The sequence below is a fragment of the Furipterus horrens genome, unplaced genomic scaffold, assembly GCF_987537825.1.
Source record: "Furipterus horrens unplaced genomic scaffold, mFurHor1.1.pri manual_scaffold_6, whole genome shotgun sequence".
NCBI classification, from domain to species: domain Eukaryota; kingdom Metazoa; phylum Chordata; class Mammalia; order Chiroptera; family Furipteridae; genus Furipterus; species Furipterus horrens.
Window position 1 is genome coordinate 48,973,642 of NW_028327176.1, and position 20,878 is coordinate 48,994,519.

General features: G+C 37.8%; 1 pseudogene; it reads left to right on the forward strand.

Annotated features, from left to right (window-relative positions):
• LOC150006115 (homeobox protein DLX-3 pseudogene) overlaps nt 1–20,658 on the forward strand; it is a 33,694-nt pseudogene extending 13,036 nt beyond the window's left edge.
• Nucleotides 20,659–20,878: the final 220 nt, after the last annotated feature.

Below are 20,878 nucleotides of genomic sequence, written 5' to 3' on the forward strand. Positions count from 1 at the left end.
AAAGAACACATAAAGCAGAATTTGAAAAACTCATAAATTAACAGAGAATAAGAATCAAAAAGAAGAAATAATTTCATAAATAAAGGCTAAACTAGAAGGAGTACAGGAGCAAGTAAATGCAACAGATCAAACCTGAAGAGAAATAGAAAGTGAAAAAGAGGAAAGTTTTTCAACCAAAAAGAAATGAAGAGAGACAAAGAGAAAAGACATCAAACATACAGATAGTAAAAATTTCTAAAGGAGAAAACCAAATCAGGGGCATGGAACAAATGCTATATTCTATAAGTTTAAAAATGAAACAAAACAAACAACATGAAAAATCTTCCTGAAAATGAAAAAAATTTGAAACTGGATCTTGAAAGTTTATACCACATAACTGAGACTATTGAGCCAAAACAACCAATACCACCCATATTCTATTAAAATCATTCATCTTGCCCTGGCTGGTGTGGCTCAGTGGACTGAGTGCCACCCTGTGAACCAAAGGGTCGCTGGTTCAAGTCCCATTCAGGCACATGCCTGGATTGTGGGCCAAGTCCCCATTTGGGGATCATTGATGTTTCTCTCCCCCTCTGTCTCCCTCCCTTTCCCTCTCTCTAAAAACAAATAAATAAAAAAAAATTTTTTTTAAATCGTTGGTCTTTAAAGAAACAGAAAATGTCTCTATATATCTAATACACAGCATGTGATTTTTAAGAAAAAGTATAGATATCATCAGAACTTTTAACAATTCTTCATTGAAAAAAAGAAAAAAAGAAGAAAGTTATATAAGATACTCAAGGAAAGAAAGCATGAAACAAAGATTTTATGTCTCTCAAAATTAACTTTCAGGTATAAAGTACACAAACTATTACCAGCAGAAACTGGTGACCTTCAGAGGATGTTGGGAAACAAAGTCACAGAATATAATTCTCATGAGCCCTTTCTGGAAAAAATCTATCAGAGAAAAAGCTTCAGATCACCAAATAACTAGAGAGACACTGATACAAGAATAGGTGTTAGGCATTCAGTATATAATTACCTATAAAACCATGAATAAGTGAGAGCTAAGAGATAGAGTGGTATATGTAATGGATATGTACTCCAATAATGTAAAAGTGGTACAACTACTTTATTTTTAATTTTTAAAAACAGTTTTATTGAGATATAATTCAAAGGCCATATAGGTCACCCATTTAAAGTGTACAATTCAATGGCTTTTAGAATAGTTTCAGAGTTGTGCATCCTTCACCACAATCAAATTTAGAAGGCAGTCAAAATAGAGAAAAGGTTAAGTAAATGTTCCATAGTCTTTAATTGGAATTATAAATATTAATATGAAGTCATGAATTATGTTTCCACTGGAAAAGCCTAAAGACAATGAGCAATTATTTAGCAATGGGCATCCCTTAGCACCAAGAACTGAGAACTTCTGAAGAAATGGCTGATGCCAAGTGTGGAGCATCTTATAATAGCAGATTGCAAGACAGCTACTCGAGACTACTGGGATTATGTCAAAAGCACTCAGAAGCCAACCCTGAGGTTCTCGCTGGTCTTAAAGCTTTTTGTGCTTCAATAATGATAAATTTTTTCGCAATGGTTTAAAACTCATAAAATATGTCTAAATCTAAAAGTTTAAAATGACACTTTTAAAAATAAGAATTAGTCACCTTTAGAGGTTGCTAGGGAACCAATTTATTACCTTGAAATTGGTAAAAAAAAAAAAAAGGAATAAATATAACACTTGCCCTGCTTTTCTATATAAACTTTACTACCATATAACACAACAGTGGATGAGGGAAATGTGTTTTTATAAAAGTATTCCAACAACAAACGAAACAATTGATAGTAAAAGAATATCAAAGTTTGGCAACACCCCCAGGGAATAATAGATATAGACATTGTGCATCTGTTAAGATGAAAAATGACAACCACACAATGTGTGCCTCTTATAGTCTTGCCATATAGTACTTACAGTTTTGCCAAAGAGATCCAAGCTCTATCTGATCCATCAGGGGAGAGAGGAACACACTGAAGAGTACCAAGAGGATTCAAATAACAAAATCCAGACTTTGGGAAGTTGTACAGGTCAAAAGTCCTGTAAGTAAAGAAAGGATGGAAGAGGATTCTACAGATTAAAATATATTTACATGACATATTTTTAATGGGAAAAAGTAAACTATAATGTCCAAGAATAAACACTGAGGTGATAAAAAAAAAACTACTTCTTTTTTAAATTTAAGAAAGTGGTCCCTGTTAAAGTGAGGTTGGTGGTTATGTATGGGAAGAACGCATGTGTAAATGGGATGGGGTACATTGAAGGGGCTTCTGGACCGGCTGGCAGAGTTCTATTTTTTTTTAAATCTGGATGGTGCTAAGCTTAAAACAATTCAGTAAGCCATATGTATTATTTGTGGTATTTTACAATGGTGTTTTATTTTATAATAAAAAAATATTATTAAAAATTTCCAAAACTTTAGTTGCACTCCAGACCAATTATATCAACTTCTCTGGAGGTGAGACCCAGGCATCAGTATTCTTTGAAACTCCCTGGTGATTCCAAATTGAAGCCAACTTCGAAAACCAGTGTATACGAGGAATGGCATCTCATTGTGCTCGGTATCAGGAAGTTGGGTTCTAGCCTTCACTCAGCCACCAATACAGCTGTGTGACTTGGAGCAAGAATTTCAACCTCTCTGGACCACAGTGACCAATATGTTACATGGCAAGACAGTTTACTTACCCAAAACTGGGATTGGAAAGGTCAGTTTTTAAAGTCCCTATGAGTTCTAGAGCCTGATAATTTAAATAAAAAGAAAGAGGAATTGTATTAGAATGATTTAATTGTATAAAACATTTAACAATTTATATATGACTGGGCACACTTATGCATTCATATGAAAAATGTGTGTGTGTGTGTGTGTGTGTGTATCATTCAGAGTCTGGCATGAAAAAGAATTCACTCTATATGACTTAATGAAGGGATTTAATGGAAAAACTATATGCAGAGGTGTGGGCAGGATTACTGTACTCACAGACTCACAATAATGAAAAGCTATTTCATCCCCCTTCTCCCCAAGCCTGAAGAACAAGAGGAAGAAACGTGTTACAGGAACCCAGCAAGAGCTGGAGCTCTGGAGGAGCTGTAGTTGTAAAAGAACACAGCCACTCACACTGGATCTGTTCATTTGTGTGGCTGTGTAGATGACTATACCACATGCATTCATCCATTCTACTGTTGATGGATATTTGAGTTATTTCCAGATTTTGGTCCTCATAAATAATGTTGCTAAAATATTCTTGGACCTGCTTCTTGGTGAACATATGCACACATTTCTGTTGGGTATATACATAGAAGTGGAATTGCTGGGTCATAGCATATATGAATCTTCAGCATGGACTGACAAACTGCTTTTTCCAAAGTGCGTGTACCAATTTACATTCTCACTAACATTCCTCTTGCTACAGTCTTATCAACACTTGCTGAAAAAAGAACACAAAGTAGGAGGACCTACACAATCAGGTATAAACATTTATTATAAAACTATAGTAATTGAGACAGTGTGATCTGGGTGAAAAGATAGAATAAACCAATGGAGAAGAATAAAGCCCAGAAACAGCGCTATACATATGTGGATACTGAATTAATCACAAAGGTAGCATTGCAGAGCAATAGGAAAAAAGATAGTCTTTTCAGTACATGATATTGTCAATTGAATTTAACTAACCCCTAAAAGAAACTTTACTCCACCTTCTACCATACCCAAGAATCATTTCCAGGTGGATTGCAGATCTAAATACAAAAGGTAAAACAAAGATTTAGAAAAGAGCATGGGAGAATATCTTCATGACCTTGGGGACTGGGTAAAATTTTCTTGAACAGGACACAGAAAGCACTTAGCTAAGAAAGATTAATAAACTGGACTCCATTAAGATTGGGGACTGTCATCCACTAAAGGACACCATAAAAAGTACAATAGTATATAAGCCACATACTGGCAAAGATATTTGTAACACATTATCTTCGTTCAGACCTCAATAACAAAAATGTCATAGACTGGGTGGCTCAAACGATAAACCTTTATTTCTCACAGTTCTGGAGATTCAGTGTAAAAATTCACTTTCTGGTTCACGGATAGGCATCTTCTCACTGTGTCTTCCCATGGCAGAAGGGGAAAGAGAGCTCTCTGAGGTCTCTCTCTCTTTTTTTTTAAGTATAGTTTATTGATTATGTTGTTACAGTAGTCCCAATTTCTTTTCCCTTTGCTCCCCTCTGCCCAGTACCCCCTTCCCCTCCAACAGTCCCACCCCGCTTAGTTCATATCCATAGGTCATGCATATAAGGTCTTTGGCTTCATCATTTCTTATATTATTCTTAACTTCCCCCTGTCTATTTTGTACCAACCAGTTATGCTTCTTAGTCCCTGTACCATTTCCCCGTTTCTCATCCTTCCCCCTCCCAGCTGATAACCCTCCAAATGATCCCATACTTATGATTCTGTTCCTGTTCTGGTTCTTTGCTTAGTTTGTTTTTGTTTTTATTTTTTAGATTCAGTTGTTGATAGTTCTGAGTTTGTTGTCATTTTAATGTTCATAGTGTTGATCTTCTTTTTCTTAAATTAGTCCCTTTAGCATTTCATATAATAATGACTTGGTGATGATGAACTCCTTTAGCATTACCTTGTCTGGGAAGCACTTTATCTGCTCTTCCATTCTAAATGATAGCTTTGCTGGATAAAGTAGTCTTGGTTGCAGGTCCTTGCCTTTCATCACATTGAATACTTCTTGCCAATCCCTTCTTGCCTGTAAAGTTTCTTTTGATAAATCAGGTGATAGTTTTATAGGTGCCCCTTTGTAGGTAACTCTCTGCTTTTCTCTTGCTGCTTTTAAGATTCTCTCTTTATCTTGAACCTTTGGCATTTTAATTAATGTGTGCCTTGGTGTGGTCCTCTTTGGATCTAGCTTGTTTGGGACTCTGTGCTTCCCAGACTTGTATGTTTATTTCCTTCGCCAAATTTGGGAAGTTTTCCTTTATTATTTTTTTACATAAGCTTTTGATTACTTGCTCTTCCTCTTCTCCTTCTGGCATCCCTATGATTTGGATGTTGGCACGTTTAAAGTTGTCCCAGAGGTTCCTAAGTCTCTCCTTATTTTTTTCAATTCTTGTTTCCTCATTCTGTACTGGTTGACAGGTTTTTTCTTCCTTATGTTCCAAATCATTTATTTGAACCCCAGTGTCTTTTCCTTCACCATTGGTTTTCTGTGAGTTTTCCTTCATTTCATTTAGCATAGCCTTCACTTTTTCCCTTATGCATCTGCCATACTTAAGCACATCTGTCAAGTCTGTAAGCATCTTTATCACCAGTGTTTTGAACTCTGCATCTGTTAGGTTGGCTATCTCCTTGCTGTTAGGTTGGCTACCTCTTTGTCACTTAGTTCTCCCACTGGAAACTTGATACATTCCCTCTTTTGTGCCATACTTCTGTCTCCTCATCTTAACAGGCTCCTGTGTTTGTCTCTGTGTCTTAGGTAGAGTTGTCACACCTGTTACATTGTAAAGGGCAGAGCTTTAAGTATTCATCAGTACAGAGCAACCTGTTTCACCACATTGTGGCGCTGTGTGTGGGGAAGGGGTCGGAGAGGGAACAATGTCACTTGCTCAGCACTCTCCCCTTTTCCAGGCACTTCTCTCACTTCTCTATAGGACTGGAGCCATTCTAGCTGTTGCCCAGAATGATGGGTTTGCAGATGTTCTAGGACCGTGGGGCCCTTTAAACAAGCAGACTCTGCTGAGAGACTGGCAGTTTCTTTCTCTGCCCCAACTGCCACTGGTTTGCACAGACAGAAGCAATAGGGCTTTATTTTCCCCAGTGCTGAAACTGTGAGCTGTGCAGTCCTGTCTGGTGCTGGGAGCACTCCTCAGGTGTCCCTCTCAACTTTTTTAAATGTTTGACTGTGCTTTCCACTGGCCTGCCACTGTTGTTGCTGCCACCACACCGTGTCCTCTCTGCCCCAGTTCCGCCCCTCCTACCTGTCTGGATGAGTATTTCTCCTTTTATCTCTGTTTGTTGGACTTTCATGCAGTTCGATTTTCTGGAACTTCTTGTTGTCTCTAGTTTTGAGGTACCTAGTTGCATTTCTTCTTAGTTGTGGAGGGAGATGCAGTGTGTCTCTCTAGGCCTTCATCTTGGCCAGAAGGCTCTCTGAGGTCTCTTTTTTAAGGGTATTAATCCCATCATGAAGGCTCCATTCTCAATACTTTATCACCTCCTGCAGTCCCTACCTCCTAATGCCATCAGATGGAGAATCAGGATTTCAACATATGAATCTGGGGAGGGACAAACGTTCAGGCCATAACACACATGTAACTGACAAAGGGCGATTATTCATATTATACAAAGAACTCTTAGAATAAAAAATATAGCAACCCTAAGGAAAAATGATCATGAGACTTGAATAGGAACCCCACCAAAGAGAATATCCAAATTATCAATAAACATATTAAGGGCTCAACCACATGTAAAATATGAGATATCTCACACCCACCAGCATGGCTAAAATTAAAATGACTGACAATATAGTATTGAAGAGAATATCAGTGAGAACTTTCACACATATAAATTGATACAAATTGAAGTGAAAATATACTATGATTCAGCAATTCTATTCTTATTTCTATACTCCAGAAATGTATACATATGTGCTCCAAAAGTCATGTATAAAAATATTCACAAACAATATTTTTCTTAATAGACAAGAATGGAAACAACCCATATGTCCATTAATAAGATCAATTAAAAAATTAGGGTACAGTTATGCAATGAAATGGCATGCAACAATGATTATGAACAAACACATGCTACACCAACATGAATCAATCTCATACTTACAATGCTGAGCGAAAGAAGCCATGCACAAAATAATACATATTGTAGGATTCTATGTATATAAAGTGCAAAAACAGGAAATAATAATAATCTATGGTGCTAGATATCAGGATAGTGGTTAAAACTGGGAAGAAGAAAAGGGTAGTTATGGGGAAGCACATAAAGGGCCTTCTGGGATGCTGGCATTGTTCTATTTCTTGAGCTGGGAGGTGTTTCCTGGGCGTATTTTTTTAAGTATATTTTATTGATTATGTTGTTACAGTTGTACCAATTTCTTTTCTGGATATATTTATTTCTGGGCTATGCACTTCTGGATTTTTGTATGTATGTTGTATCTCAATTACAATTTTATTAATGACAAATATGTGTATACAACGATGTTCATCTTTCCATTATTCATAAAGTCTTTGGATTCACCCATTATAGTAATCGGTTAAATAAGTTGGGATACATCCATAAAATTAAATACTTTGTTGTCATTTAAAATCATATCTACAAGAAACTTTCAGAAAGTCTTGCTAAGTGGAAAAAAGCAGTTTACAGAATAGTATATTCAGTGCAAGTACATTTGTTTTAAAAATGTATGGTATGTGTATGTGTTTTTGATGTGTTTGTGTGTGTTCAAATAAATTAACTGGAAGAATTCACTCCAAAACATATTAATAATGGTTGTCTCTGAGTGGTGTTTTTATGAGTTTTGTTTTTTTTCCCTTCTGAGTTCTTTGATTTTGCTACAATAAACATGTTCTACTTGTGTTTAAAAAAAGTGTTTTTAAAAAAGAAAATCTATACAGAGCTAATATATAAAAGAATATTTAATTATTTTATATATTCCCTGATTCTATCACAGTAATCTTTTATTCTCCCCATGGTATCTAAATTAAGCAAAATGGAAAAATCAATCTGCTAAGTAAAGCATTAAACTAAAAATCTGAAATGGCTGCAGCTCGAGCTTTCCTGTTGCATGATCTTGTTTCTCCCACCTGATCCCTCTGAACCTAATATTCCCATCCCAGTGTCCTGCTGGAACTTGGATTTTAAATTATTCTCTTTCTCTGCATATTTTCTCAGTGTTTGGCTTTTTTTTTCTATTTATAAAATATGCGGCTACAAAATCTTCAGACATAAACCAGAGTAGGTGGTTTATTTTTTTAAGTAATAATAATTCTACTAGATATTGTATGTGAAGTGCCTACTATTTTTCAGACACAATGCTAAATGCTCAACATTAAGTAATCCTCATAACACTAAGAAGTAGGTGTCTTTATACCTATTTTACATGTGAATAAACTGAAACTCAAATAGGTTAAGCAACTTGGCCAAGGAGGAGCGTGAACCTGTAAACCTGTCCAGGATAGAGATTTGTGTAATAAGTACTTCGAATCTTCAGTACCCGAGGTTACTTTCTTATGGAAATCCAATATTGGGATGATGAGAGTGGAAAATGTCAGAATCTGACAACCTCCAGGAGCCTCTGGTTGTCTTTGACAGTGGAGGCTCCACTCCACATAAAGGCCTCTTTTTTGATAAGTGTGCCCACCTCTGAGATGTACAGAACAAGATCCTGAAACTATCAGACCCCCACTTCCCTTGGTTGATCCAAGGGAATCACTTAGTAGGTAGCGAAGACTGTCTGGAATACTTGACTACGAGATGTCAGTTTTGGTGAATGCATCAGGCTATCAACCAGACTCAAGACACTGGCCATTAAATGCCAGAAAATGTCCGAGGTTGTGCCCAAATATCTAGCATCATGGCAAAGCCAAAACGGAGGTGGGCATCCAATCATTGCTTTCCCAGATGCGAGTGGGAAGTACCCTCAGAGATGTAACCACATATCGGGAGTGAAGGGCTAGAAATCAGAGGCCTAAAGTAGTGGTTCTCAAACTTGAGCTTGCATCAGAAGCACATGAAGGACTTGTGAAAATGCAGTTTGCTGAACTCTATCCCTGGAATTTCTGATTCAGTAGATAGGGAATGGCGCCCAATCATTTGCATTTTAATAAATCCCAGGTATTGCTGAGGCAACTGATCTAGGACCACAACTTTGAGGATCATTGGCCTAAGAAATTGGTAAAACAGATCACATTAGGTTGTAATGGTAGCCCTTTTCCTCATGGTCAGAGTGAAGAGGGAGATTTTAGGGGTGCTAGGCTGAATCAGACAGGGAAGAGAAATGCCAGGACAGTGTGGTACCATCGAAACCAAGTAACAAGGGAATTTCAAGGAGGAATAAAGTGAGAAGTTGCATAGGAAGAAAAGGCAATGGTCCATTGGATTTGGCATCCTGCAGAACATCAGTAACCTCAGAGAGAAAAGTATCACTGGAGTGGTGGAACAGAAGCATGGTTGCCATGGTTTCTGAGGGAAGTAACTGGCAACAGTTCTTGTAGATCACTCTTTCAAATAATCTGGCCATAGAATAATGGAGAGTTATCGAATGGTAACCAGAGAGGATTTGGCTTGAGTGAGTACTGAAGGAAGAGTGCTGTAAGAGAGAAGACAATGAAGATACAGGGAAGACAGGAGACTGTCAGTGAACAAATTCCTAAGAAAGTGTGAGGAATTTTAAGCCTTATGGAGAGAGAAGCCATTTTCACTGAGGCTGGAGGGAAGGAGGAGGACAGGTAAAGAGAGGGCTTAGTTTGTAGGTGGTTGGGAAAGAAGTTGAGAGTTCTTGCCTGATGTCCTCAGTTTTCACAGTGAAATAGACAAGTCCTTAGTTGAGAGGAAGTAAATGGGGAGAGGGACTTGAGAAAAGGGCAAAGAGGTTAGATTGACTGCTGGAAAGATGAGAAAAAGCATAACTTCTGATATACAGCCTGTTTAATGAGCAGGTATGAGGGCCCAGATGAAACTGAACACTATGACTGGAAATCAATTGGAAATCAATAGAAAATAAGTGATGATATGAGGAATGCTGATTTCATTAGGAGAAAAGGGAGTGAATAAGGGACCGTGGGTCAGATTGCAGCCTCAATGGGAATTTGGTGGAGGTGCATCACAGCTGGGACCAGATTGTAAAGCCAGCAGAAATCATAAGAGCCACGGTAGAGTCTTTCTACTACATGGAGTGAGTTGTAGCTATTTCTTTTTACTTTCTGATGCCCAATAAATAATTACTGATCAAATACACACATACTCACAAGCACATATATTTCCCAAGAACAAATGCTAATTTCTTTTTTGTTTTATTTATTTTTAATTAAATTTATTGGGGTGACATTGGTTAATAAAATTATATAGGTTTCAGGTGTACAATCCTATTATACAATGTCTGTACATTTTATTGTGTGTTGATGACCCCAACTCAGATCTCCTTCCATCCAAATGCTAATTTCTTGGAGACAGAACAGTTAAATTAATATTGCAGAAGAAAAACTTTTCTTAGTGCCACACAAATTTAATGATAATCCCTAGCCACAAAGAACAGAGTACCTGAAATTATATAGAACAGTGTGAGCTCCTTTTGCTCACCTTACTCCCTCAACCTTTCTTCACTCCCTTCAAACACTAATGTTCTGAGCGCAAGATCAGGGCACATTATTAAGCTACCTACCTCTTAATAACTACTGTTCGGTAACACAAAGAACTGTCTTTAGGATTGCCCTTTCTCTTAACTCTCAGACAATTATTAGCCAAAATCTATCCTTCCTCTATTCTCTGACAGTAAAAAGGAAAGTGAGAAAGGGTGTTTCCTGTTCAAATTACACAGCTAACTCTCTCTTGATTAACATTTGATATCATTTTTATTTATTTTTCTAAATCTGTACTTGGTTCAGTCATAAGTATTTTGCTATTTCAATCCATCTCAAACTGGTTTTGGAGGTAGGTGAATTATAAGGCATTAACTAAAAATAACTTCCCTGAGTTTTAGATATTCGGTCTGGGTATGAACTTAAGTGAGGTAATTGAAGGTATTGATTGATAGTGAAAAAAATCAATGGATTGAGATTCAGTGTGCTTAAGAATTGCTGGCATGGGTTACCATAACAAGCACACTGGGAGGATAAGATGTGGTAGGCAAAGAAAAGGGTGCAGGAAATCAAGATATTGGAGGTGTGCAGAAACAAGTGGTGACACTTGACTGTTGACCTGTCATTGGTTACCAACTTTTATCATTCTTGCAACAGAGAAAGTTTCCCAAACTTTTGGTTTTACTGATTATCTTCAACCTCCTGCCAACACACTGATGACCAAGGCAAACTTTCTCTGGGATGTGTGCTCCAAAGGAAAGTGTCTTCGAAGAAAGGGTTTATGAAGGATCTGTGGGTCTTCCTGGCTAACCTTTCCAAGAGGGAGGAATTTGGATGCAAGCGTAGCAGTTATGCAGTGGCTTTTCTCCTGTAGCACCATGCAACTTCCCACTTCCCACACATCAACTCTGTAGTCGTGCTGGTACTGAGAATGTTTAAAACCATTATCATGGTTTTATGGGCACCTCTTATTGGGTCCTTTGGACAATTCAGGAGAAAGTGCCTGGAGGGAAATTAGAGCTCTAATTATGGATTGGCCTGCTGAGATAATGTTTGCAGGCACACTTTTCATGATTAAATCTGAGGTACACCATGGAAAGGAGGTATTTCTGTTCTTGCCCCTTTGTAAGTGGCTTTCCTGCTAGTAAATTATCTGTCCCAACAGCTCCCCTTTGAGTCCAGTAAAACTGCATCATGAGGAGTGTTTTACCTGAAAATTACTCAGCTTAAAAGAACATAAAAATGAAGTTATGGTACCAATTGTAATCATGCTAATGAAGTTTGCATTTCTTCAGCAAGCATAGGCACAGCAGACAGCCGATGAAAGCAAGAGTTTTCTCTCCAAAATCTACTCCCCTTACCACTGAAAAACCACTCTCTTTCCTTTAGTTCTGAGACCTACATGATCTGGATGGACTTCTTTGAAAACCATTACTTATTTTTATAAAAATGAATTAATGTTCCTTATTTTTAAATCCTAGTGATATATAAAAACAACAAATCACCTAATATTGCACACATTTGGTGAACATGATTCTATATACATTTCTATGCATATGCACAGATTTTTAGTAATTATTTTATGAGACGTAATTCACAGGCCTTACAATTCACCCTTTTAAATTTGCCCTTAGAGATTCAACAATGCAATATACACCTCATGTATCACAGAAATGTACACTTGAAAACTATTTGATCCTCTTAACCAGTGTCACTCCAATAAATTTAATAAAAAAGGAAAAAATAAAGTATATAAATTCAGTCATTTTTAGTATTTTCACGGAATTGTACAATCATCAACACTATCAAATTTGAGAACATTTGCATCACCCACAAAAGAAACCCAGTAACCACTTAGGAGTCATTTCCCTACATCCCCAGCCTCTGGCAATCATTAATTCACTTTCTGTCTCTATGGATTTGCTTATTCTGAACATATCATATAAATGAAATTATATATGTTCTTTGACTTGTTTCTTTTCACTTAGCTATCATGAATTAATGGGTCATATGATAACTCTATGTTTAATTTTTTAAGTATGGTAAAATATACATGTTCATTTTAAGTGTATAGTTGAAGGTTACCCTTAAATGTATTCATATAAAATACAAAAACTTGTAGTGATATATGTCCATTTAGTACCTCCTCATCACTGATCTATAGCATATAGGGAAAGTACAATCAACCCTAAGATAAGCCAGCAACTGCACTTGTAGGTTCTACCCAAGAAATATGAGAATGTATGTGCACACAAAAACCTGTATATGCATATTTATAGCAATAACATTCATGATAGCCAAAAGTAGAAAAAGCCCAAATGTCTATTAGTTGATGAATGGGTAAACAAAATTTGGTATATCTGTATGTTGGAATATTGCTTGATAAAAAAAGGAAGGGAAGTATTGATACATGCTATAACATGAACGAACCTTGAAAACATTATGCTAAGTGAAAAAAAGCAAGTCACAAAAGATTACATATTGAAGGATATTAATATGTATTCATGATGCTTGAGCACATCTAGTCTCTTGCTTCTATGTGTTACAGTCCTCCCTAGGGCTTATCCACTACATTTTATTTATCCAATTCTCGAGAGATCAACATTAGGTTGCTCCCAAATCCTTGCAAAGAGTATTGAAATCTCCAGATATGCCCCCTATATGGGTCTGTGAGAGAATTTCTTTGTGATATATATGCAGGGTGGGATTACTAAACCACAAATTATATTATTACACTCTTAAATGTCCATATTACTCTATATTAGAAGTCAACAAACTACAGTCCATGCTTCAAATTTGTTCAGCCACACTTTTTTGTAACTAAAGTTACTGGAACGCTTCTATTCATTTATGTATTGTCTATGGATGCTTTTGTGCTACCACTGTAGATTGAATAGTTAAGACAGACACCATCTGGCTTGCAAAACCAAAATATTTAGTATCTGGTTCTTTACAGAAAATAGTCTGTATGGCACTGATACTATGGAATTTTTTAAGGCTTCCTTTGTTGTCTAGTATATGGTAAACTTTTATAAATATTACATTATACTAAAAACAGAAGAATATATTCTCCATTTAGTGTAGAGTTCAATATATATTTAGCAACTGGGTATTATTTACGGTATTCAGATTTTCTATATCCAGGCTTATTTTTTGTTTGCTGACTTACCAATTTGTAGTTAAAGTTTCTGATGATGATTCATCATCTTTTTCAGCACTCCGTCAATTGTCATTTTATATATTTTGAGGCTGTGTTGCCACATATATGCTCATGGTATCTATAGGTCCTTGTTCTGTGGTTTGTTTTCCCAGCACATAACTTCCTCTTTTTCTCTTATTATTTTTGTTTAGGACACTATTTCATCAGATAGAAAGATTGCTACCCGACTTGCTTTTTGTTCATATCTTTCTCTAGTCTTTAATTTTCAGCCTATTATTTTACTTTGCTTTCAGAGTGTTGCATGTACAGAGCATATTGTTGGATCTTGTTTTATTGTATATTTTATCTTATTTTTATCTTATTTGAGAGTTTCTAGATTTTAATTGATAAATTTTACTCATTTATGTTTATTGAATTGTCTGGAACTTATTTTCTATTTTCTATGTGCTGTACTTCATTTTGTTTCACTTTTCTCCTTCCTGTTTTCCACTGGATAAATAAAATTTAATGCTTTTATTTTTGTTATGTTATTTTGTTTGACACTTACATTTGTTTACTTCTATTAATGTATTCAACTTATCAATAAATTACCCTCAAAAAGGCAATAAATTTAATATACTTTTATGTCCCTTATAACCATGACAAATTTGATATTGTCTAGAAAATTTGTTCCAGATTGTTATAGATATACTTATTCTCTTCTTTTTCTTTGGTCATTAAGGTGTGAGATAATGATGACATTTGCTGAGTTATTTAATCACACTTACATGTCCCATATATCTGGCAGCATCCTCTTGGTTTATTTTTCTTCTTATTTGAAGAGCATTTCCAAAGTGTTCTTTATGTGGTAACCTTCTAAGATCTTTTGTGCCTGTGGATATCTTTAATATAGTCTCACATTTAGATTATAACAGAGGCATAAAAAATTGTAAATGAAGTTATTTTTCTTTAATACTCTAAAATTATTACTCCCTTCTGTTTTTAAAAAATGATGCAATATTGTTCTTGTACCTTTGCAGGTTATTGATTCTGGAGATTCTTTGTCTTTGATGTTTCTGGAAGGTTTTAGAACTTTCTCTTTCTCTTTGATGTTCTTAAATTTCACTATAAAGGGTATAAATATGACTTTTTTCTTAGTTATCCAGTTTGACATGTAATAAGACTTCAATTATGGGAACATTACAATCATTATTATTTCAAACAAACTTTCCAATAATTTAATTCTCCTCTTGTTCTGAGACTCCTGCTGTCTGGGTGTTATCATTTCTACTTCTATTCTTTATAGCTTGTATTAGCTTGTATTAGCTTGTATTGTATATGTTACATTTTCTGCTGCCGTCTGAAAGAATTTCTTTTTTGCAAGTATATTTTATTGATTATGTTGTTACAGTAGTTCCAATTTTTTTCCCCTTTGCTCCCCTCTGCCCAGTACACTCCTTCCCTCCAGCAGTCCCACCCCCCTTAGTTCATATCCATGGGTTGTGCATATAAGTTCTTTGGTTTCACCATTTCCTATATTATTCTTAACTTACCCCTGTCTATTTTGTACCAACTGATTATGCTTCTTAATCCCTGCACTATATCCCCATTTCTCCCCTTCCCGCACCCAGCTAATAACCTCCAAATGATCCCCAGACCTATGATTCTGTTCCTATTCTGGTTTGCTTACTTGGATTTTCTTTTTATTTTTTAGATTTAGTTGCTGATAGTTGTGAGCTTGTTGTCATTTTAGTGTTCATAGTTTTGATCTCCTTTTTCTTAAGTAAGTCCCTTTGACATTTCATATAATCATGGCTTGGTGATGATGAACTCCCTTAGCTTCATCTTGTCTGGGAAGCACTTCATCTGCCCTTCCATTCCAAGTGATAGCTTTGCTGGATAGAGTAATCCTGGTTGCCTTTCATCACATTGAATATTGCTTGCCAGTCCCTTCCTGCCTGCGAAGTGTCCTCTGAGAAATCAACTGATAGTCCTATAGGCACCACCCTGTAGGCAACTCTCTACCTCTCTCTTGCTGTCCCCAGGACTCTGTCTTTATCTTTCACCTTTGGCATCTCAATCATGCATCCTGGTGTGGTCCCCTCTGGGTCCAGATCGCCCGGGACCCTCTGTGCTTTGCAGACCTGTACGTCCATCTCCTTCACAAAATTTGGAAAGTTTTCCTCATTTTTTTCAATTCTTGCTTCCTCATTCTGCACTGGTTGACTGTTTTGTTCTTCCTTATGTTCCAAATCATTGATTTGAACCCACGTTTCCTTCCCTTCACCATTGGTTTTGTGTGGATTTTCCTGTTTCACTCAGCATAGCTTTCACTTCTTCTCTTATGTGTTTGCCGTACTCAAGCCTATCTGTCAAGCCTGTGAGCATCTTTATCACCAGTGTTTTGACTTCTGCATCTGTTAGGTTGTCTGTCTCCTCATCTGTTAGGTTGGCTATCTCCTCATCGCTTAGTTCTCCCACTGAAACCTTGATCCATTCCCTCATTCTAACAGGCTCTTGTATTCGTTTGTCTCCGCATCCCAGGTAGGGCTGTAGCTCATGTTATGTTGTAAGAGGCGGAGCCTTAGGGATTCGTCAGTACAGGGCAACCTGTTTCACCATGTTGTGGCACTGTATGTTGGGGAGGGGTCCATGAGGGAACAATGCTGCCTACCCAGCACTCGCCCCTTTTCCAGGCACCTCTCCCACCTCTGCACCAACTGGCGTTCCTCGCCGTGGTTCCCAGAATGGGTGGGTCTGCGGATGTTCTACGACTGTGGGGTCCCTTCAAACAAGCAGACTCTGCTGAGACCAGCAGTTTCTGCTTCCATCCCAACCCCCACTAGTCTGCACAGTTGGAAGCAATGAGGCTTGATTTTCCCCAGTGCTAGAGCTGTGAGCTGTGAGGTCTGGTGAGGTACTGGAAACACTCTCCAGGTGTCCCTCCTTACTTTTTAAAACGTGTGACTGTGCTTTCTGCCAGCCTGCCACTGCCGCTACTGCTGCCGCCACCACACTGCGTCCTCTCCACCCCAGCTCCGCCCTTCCTACATGTCTGGATGAGTATTTCTCCTTTATATCTTTGTTTGCTGGACTTCCATGCTGTTTGATTTTCTGATCTTCTGGTTGTTTCTAGTTTTGAGGTAGTTGTATTCCTTCTTAGTTGTGGAGGGAGATGCAGCGTGTCTGTCTATGCCTCCATCTTGACTGGAAGTTGAAAGAATTTCTTAATATGATCCTTTGACTCATAAATTAGTTTATTTTTTGATGAATCCATCCTGCTATTTATCCCTTCTATTATCTCAACTGTTATGTTTTTTATACATAATATTTTCATCTTATTCTTTTTAATAACTTTTTGTTCATATTATCAGCAACCTCTCTGGTTTTTCTCAATCTTCCTTTCCTCATCACTTCTCCCACTTTCCTTGAGAATGATAATTTTATTGTCATTAAAATTAATGACTTCACTTCAACTTTTAAAATGCTGTTAGACTGTGAACAAAGAATCATATAAGCCTCAAGAAAAATAAGCACAATCTTTTATTTCAAACCAAGCTGTTTTTGGAGTACACAGGCAACAGATAAACAGCTTCTAACATAAAACATTTTTTTCTGAAAATTTCTATGCATTCAAAATGGAGGATTCTATTAGAGAATAAACCTAGGCCTACCAAGAGATGACTGGAAAAGCTGCAACAAAGAACTGGCAGAAATCATGGGCTGTATATTATTAAAGACCAGGGTAAAACACATGTAGTGACTATGATTAAAGAACAGATTTTAACTGGTCCATAAATTATATAACTGTCAGAAATTCAAATGGGAAGAGGTCACAAAGGTAGGATAAGTTATAAAAACATTGTGATATAAATGTGTTTTTCATCTCTAATAGCTTGGGCTACAAAGCTACAAAAATAAGTGAGAGAAGTATATTTTACAGTACAAAGTTTAAGAAAATAAGATTATAAATTAAAATTAAGTGGGGGAGAAAGGGAGTAGAGGAAAGGGGAAGTAAATATAAATATTCTAATCTCACTATTGCTCGTAGTAAGGAATCAATATACTCTATCTAAAGAAATAAAAGAATAAGATAGTTACATAAATATCAAAAGGACAAAAAATAACAAGTATTGACAAGGATGTGAAGAAAAGAAAACCCTTGCACACTGTTGGTGGGAATATAAATTGGTGCAGCCACTATGGAAAACAATATGAAAGTTCCTCAAAAATTAAAAATAGAATCACCATGTAATCTGGCAATTCCATTTATGGGAATACATTTTTAACAAATGAAATTACTATCTTGAAGAGACAGCTCTACCCCCATGTTTGTTGCAGCATTATTTATAATAGCCAAGACATGGAAACAATCTAAGTGTCCATCAATGTATGAATGGATTTTAAAAAATGAATGGATAAAATACATATATATGCCAAAGAATATTACTTAGCCATAAAAAAGGAGAAAGTCTGCCATTTCTGACAACATAGATGGACCTTGAGGGGATTATGCTAAGCGAAGTAAGTCAGATAGAGAACAAATACTGTATGATCTCCCTTACATGTGGAATCTTTTTTTAAAAACTCAACTCATAGATATAAGAAAACAGATTGGTGATTGACAGAGGCAGGGGCATAGCAGCAGGTGGGTGAAATGGCTGAAGGTGGTCAACAGGTAAAAACTTTCAGTTATAAAATAAATAAGTCCTGCAGATATACTATACACCATGATGATTATAGTTAACAATACTGTATTGTTAAGAGTAGATCTTAAAAGTTTTCATCACAAAAATAAAATATAATTATGTGGTTATGGATGTTAACTAAACCTATTCTGGTAATTATTGAATGTTTTGCTATATATATGTATATATGTATATATATATATATATATATATATACACACACAAAATCATTATGTTATGCATCTAAAACTAGTACAATGTTATATGTTAATATATCTTGATTTTTCAAAAGTTACAAAAAATTACAAAGCTAAGAACTAGAATAAAATATAAAATTTCCAAATTATTGAAAGAACATATGTTCAAAACAAAGTGAACAACTTGGAAATTTTGAATAATATTGGTGATGGTATCAATGACAACATACAGGTTGTGATAACGTACTAAAGTTTTGCGAACATTACTATTGGGGGAAACTGGGTAAAGGGTACACAAGATGTCTCTGTATTTTTCCTGACAAGTGTATGTGAATCTATAATTATCTCAATGAAACTGCAGTGAAAAAGAAAACATAGTAAACACATCACAAAATATTTTTAAGGCTAAAAACAAAAACATATAAAACAAAATATTACAAAATAAAAAGGCAGACACCTCATATTAATGTAAATGAGCCAAATTTAGATATTAAGACAAAACGACTTCAGATTGGTTCACAAAGCCAACTGTATGCTATATTCTAGAGACAAATCTAAAACAAATTGGCATACATACTTCTTCCATTTCCTGACCTTCAGTCTATGTTATTTTATTTTTCATTGTCCAAGTTTATAAGCCATATGTTTTGTTCTTTAACCTTAGTTTCTTTAGTGTTCATTCCTAACTCTATGTTTAAGTTGCTATTACAACTAACACATCCAAAAATCATTTGTAGTCCTTTATTTTGATTTTCTTCTTAATTCTGTTTCTATCATTAGCATATTTTTTTCAGGAAAGGCTTATATAACAGCAACAACAAAATGATAGCAATGTAAAAAATTTTAATGTTGGTTCAGCCCTCACTATGTGCTCAGAGCTGTAACCAGATACTTCAAATTCTCTCATTCATCCCTCAATACAATCTTATATCCTGAAGATATTATCTCTGTTTTATAGTTCCTAATTCCTTAAGCACAGTAATTTTCCTCTCCTCTAGCTCCTGTACCCAAAATTACATACCTATAGCACACCCAACCAGCATTTAAATTCTATCCTCAAGAATGTAGACTTCCAGCCAAGATGGAGGCCTAGACTGACACGCTCTGTCTCCCTCCACAACTAAGAAGGAATACAACTACCGCAAAACCAGAGATAACCAGAAGTTCCAGAAAATAAATGGAAGTCCAACATATGAAGTTATAAAGAAGTGGTGCTGTTTTGACTGTGGCTTGGGAGGCGAGGAGAAGCGTGCAGCGACCGTCCTAAGGCTGGGGCTTGTCTAAGCGCCCCTCGGCCTCCCCTCCCCCGAAAGGCTGCCAGACCCTCCTCCCGCCCTGCGGACACACAGACACCTCTCTCGGCTCCTCCGCCTCCCCGCGCTCCAGCACGCGGCCGAGGCCAGCCTGGTGGCGGCGCGGCTCCCGCCAGGATAAGTGGCTCCTTCGATCGCAAGCTCAGCAGCATCCTCACCGATATCTCCAGCTCGCTTAGCTGCCATGCGGGCTCCAAGGACTCACCCACCCTGCCGGAGTCTTCCGTCACTGACCTGGGCTACTACAGCGCTCCCCAGCACGACTACTACTCGGGCCAGCCCTACGGCCAGACAGTGAACCCCTACACCTACCACCACCAGTTCAATCTGAACGGGCTTGCGGGCACTGGTGCTTACTCGCCCAAGTCAGAATATACCTATGGAACCTCCTACCGTCAGTACGGAGCCTACCGGGAGCAGCTGCTGCCCGCCCAGGACCCAGTTTCGGTGAAGGAGGAGCCGGAAGCCGAGGTGCGCATGATGAACGGGAAGCCCAAGAAGGTCCGAAAGCCGCGCACCACCTACTCCAGCTACCAACTGGCCGCCCTGCAGCGCTTGCCAGAAGGCACAGTACCTGGCACTGCCCGAGCGCGCCCAGCTGGCTGCGCAGCTGGGCCTCACGCAAACACAGGTGAAAATCTGGTTTCAGAACCGCCGCTCCAAATTCAAGAAGCTCTATAAGAACGGGGAAGTGCCCCTGGAGCACAGCCCCAACAACAGTGATTCCATGGCCTGCAACTCACCACCGTCACCCGCCCTCTGGGACACCTCTTCCCACTCCACTCCGGCCCCTGCACGCAGTCAGCTGCCCCCGCCGCTCCCATACAGTGCCTCTCCCAGCTATCTGGACGACCCCACCAACTCCTGGTACCATGCACAGAACCTGAGTGGACCCCACTTACAGCAGCAGCCGCCTCAGCCAGCCACCCTGCACCATGCCTCCCCGGGGCCCCTGCCCAACCCTGGGGCTGTGTACTGAGTGCCCACCTGGCCTGAACCTCCCATGAAGGATCCCCAGGGCCAGACAGAAGGCGTCTCTGTCCTAGGCGACACTCAGGAATCATTGAAGAGCAAAGGGGAAAAGGAACCCCCCTTTCCCCTTCCTTTGTCCCTTCCTCCAGGGACCCAAGAGCTCCAGGTGAAACTTGCATGGACCAAGGATGTCCCTGCACCCCTCTCACACTGCCTAGACACTGGGG